This window comes from Euprymna scolopes, unplaced genomic scaffold (genome assembly GCF_053919585.1).
Source record: "Euprymna scolopes isolate OS-2025 unplaced genomic scaffold, ASM5391958v1 sca77, whole genome shotgun sequence".
In the NCBI taxonomy this organism is placed as follows: domain Eukaryota; kingdom Metazoa; phylum Mollusca; class Cephalopoda; order Sepiida; family Sepiolidae; genus Euprymna; species Euprymna scolopes.
In genome coordinates, this window is record NW_027633846.1 from 63,953 (window position 1) to 67,949 (window position 3,997).

Genomic DNA, 3,997 nt, shown 5'->3' on the forward strand with positions numbered 1-3,997 from the left:
TGGTCACCCATTTTAGTACTGACCAGGATCACCGTTGCTTAACTTTGGTGATCTAATAGGACTGGTGTGTCAAAATGAATTATGCCATATAGACATTGTGTGTGTGTATATATATATATATATACATATATATATATATATATATACATATATATATATATATATATATATACATATATATATATATATACACACACACGGTCAAGAAACGTTGCAGCTCTCACGAGCCATGAAAGCCAATAAAGCGGAAGTTCAAGACAAGTTTCGTCCTCATTTAGGGTCATCAGTTAAATACACCAAAACTCGGGATTCAAAACTGGAATTTTTTGTATTCGAGGCGAGAACTCCAAGAGATTCAGGCTTGAAACCTTAGTTTAGATGTGTTCAATTGATGAGCCCAAATGAGGATGAAACTCGAATCATGGACTTCCGGTTTGTCGGCTTTCATGGTTTGTGTAAGCTGCAACGTTGCTTGATTGTAGAAATAATTATATCTCTCACATTCTGAAAATTCTAATATATATATAAAGAGAGATAGAGAAAGAGAGAGACAGATGTTATTTGTTTTTGTGATACGTTTTGAATGAATTCAATTATTTACGAAAGTGCATTTTTTACCTAAATGCGAGTTGGGAATAATTTTCCCTTTAACCAATTTGGTACTCCCATATCGGGAGCGGTATATATATATATATATATATATATATATATATATATATATATATATATATATATATATATATTATTTTTAAAATATAATTATCCACTGACACGTGTTTCATCGTCTACGACTCATCTCACTAGATTCAGCCACTCTGATGAGTCTTAATTGTATTCTTTTCAGTGATCATATATATAATATATATATATATATATATATATTATATATATATATATAAAATCACTGAAAGGAATACAATTAAGACGCAGCCTATTTTACAAAATGGAATTTAGATTTTTATCATTAACTTGTAATATTTTTTTGTTATCGATGTTTCTTGGCTCGTTAGTATGGCAACAAAACAACGCCAATTAGGTTCAAAGTTCAAAGAGGACATAAAAGAAGAAAAAAAATGATAACAGCAGACGATTCGAAAGACTTATCTCAGACAACTAATCTCCTCACAACTTTACAACGCAGAAATGGAAGCCGCAATATCTGGCGACTGAAAAGCTTGAAAGAATTGCCTGTGTGGTTCTCCTTCATGTGATGGACTCACGCGACCAAAATGGCACGAAGGAACAGTCCGATCCCCTAACAATCAGTGCAAGAAACGAAGAGACTTTTTGTAAAAATAATAGTAAGCGAGAGTACATTTCATAAAAAAAAAATTATACAAAAAATATTCTGTTTGCATTGTCTTTGTATATTTAATCAAATCAACAATCCTCAACGAGGACCCCTTTCCTGGACTTTTGCCATCTGTCTCGAGCTATTCGCTTCCATGTGGGACCCATGTGTTGTATCAGGTCGTCCCCCCATCTCGTTCTTGGTCTTCCCTTTGGCCTTTTGTGTTCACGAGGTGTCAATTCTATTTTCCTGATGGACCATCTGTTGTCATGTTGTCTGGCTACATGCCCTGCGCATCTGTGCTTGTATATACACTAGATGAAAAAATGCTGCCCAAAGGTAAGGTTTTTACTTGCTTTTTATTGCTTCAATAGTTTCTAACACCTATATGTTTATTATTATTATTTAGGGTCACCATAAACTGGTGCCACACCTAATAAGTGAAGGTGGATGAAAAGAGGAGAAAAAGCACTAACCAGACCTTCACTTGATGAGTATGAAGAGGACTGGGACCTTGGGGAGGCTTATCGACACCCAATTTCCAGTGAAGACCAATGGTCGCTACCAACGAGAAATCAATGGAAAACGGCTATTGCGATAATGCAAACTAATTTGCCAAGGTAGTTGGCAAGTACTGTAAATTTGAAACTTGTCTGAGAAACCAGGAAACACCATAGACTTTTTTTCTTTAAAAAGAATTCTTTGATAATGGCTTGTGTGAAAATTCCTAGTGATTAATAATAATAATAATAATAATAATAATAATAATAATAATAGCAGCAGCAGCAAGCAAAAGGAGAAAAATGGTCCAACGACAGACTCATAAAAAAAAGTTTAACTGATGGCAGACTGTTGCAAAAATCGTAGAACTGATCTCTAGCATTAGTAGTGGCCATTTTGAATGACAATGGCGTCTTTGGGTAAGCCAAGAACCACACTAACAATTAATTATAAATTTATATATTTATAAAAGTGAAATTGTCTGAGTCTGTGTGTGTACATTTCCCTACCAAATTACTCTGTCAATTTTTAGTCTACAGACTCGAGATTTCACATAAAGGGGTATTGAGAGTTAAGAAAATGTTTTTAATCAGTTTTCGGCAAGAGATTTGGCTGTCAAGGGGTCAAAGTTCATCGATTTGATCTTTGACAACTCTACCAAACTCCTCCGCCAATTTTGGATGGAACCACTTGAAATTTTAGATGTAGGTTACTTGGACATGGATCAAACATTTTAATTTGATTTCAGACCAAAACAATAAATGTTAAGGAGTAAAAACTGGGGTGAAATTTAAAAAAAAAATTGATCTCTGTGGTCTCTATCAAATAACTCGGCCAAATTTTGGTCTACACATTTGAAATTTGACATAAAGTGTATTCAGATATATGACAAGCTTTTTAATCGGTTTTTAGCCGAAAAATTAGCTGCCATGGGGTCAAGGTTCAAAAGATTTGACCTTTGCGGTCTCTAGCAAACTATTCAGCCAATTTTAGATCTAAACATTTGAAATTTTACATAAAGGGTATTCAGACATATTTGTAATCAGTTTTTGGGCGAAAATTTGGCTATAAACGGGTCAAAGTTGAAAGCGTTGACTTTGCAGACCAAACTCCTCTGCCAATTTTGAGTCTAAACACTTGAAATTTTAGATGTAGGTTACCTGGACTTGAGTTAAACATTAATATATACATACATATGCATATAAAGTTATAAACAGTACATAAGGCCCGAGTAAAGCCGGGCTGAAAACTGTTATATATATATATATATAATTCTTTTCATAATAACATTTTGTATTCTTGCACGTCATCGAATTAGGTTTTAGAGAAGGAAGGAAACAATGGATAAAGACAAACAAGTATATAAAATGGAAATAAAACGAAACATTAAGAGAATAGAAGGATGATCAGTGTTGCCTAAAATATGAAGAGAATTTTATAAATGAAAAATTGAGAAAAGCGACATATAATATAACAAAACATCTTTATGTTCGAACTTTTGTAAGAACATAAAAGTTACTTTTTACTCATGTATGTAAACACGTGTTGGTGAAACAACTGGAGTTAGATACAGAGCTTAGAAATGTGCAAGTCAATATGTTCATAATGTGAATATCCGTATGTAAGTATTTGGCAGCGTGGCATTGTGTATGTGTGTATGTTGGTTTACCTTGTTCTTGTTAGTGCGTGTGAGTGGGTAGGGATTCTTTTCTCTTTGCTTGACTTTTGATGGTGTGTAGAAATATGGGAAGAAAACTGGTATTTTCCGCCTCCTCTGACTAAAGGCCAGGAAGGGGGAGGATGTTGAAAGGACTCCAGAACATCTGCTGCTCATGTAGGTGCGAACGGTGAAGTCTTTTGTGTCTCTAGATTTTTACTTTTTATTTCCTAGGAGTTTCTAACTTTGTATCATTGTCGACTTACTATTTGCACATACTTTTTTTTGGGGGGGGAGTGGGGGATGATTTTCATCCGTTGAAAAATATTTTGATTTCACACGTTCCTGTGAAACTTACTTGCTTTAGAAACTGAGGAAGAAAGTGAATCCAAAGGAAGCAGAGAAAGCATTTAGGGTCATTTACTTTTTAGCGTTTCTAGGAATAACTTTCACAATTAAATCTCTTCAGAAACTCAAAGAGGAATTCGTTGAAAAAATTCTGACTGATTATATTTGAAGGGAGTTGAAAAAAAAAAAATTATAAATTG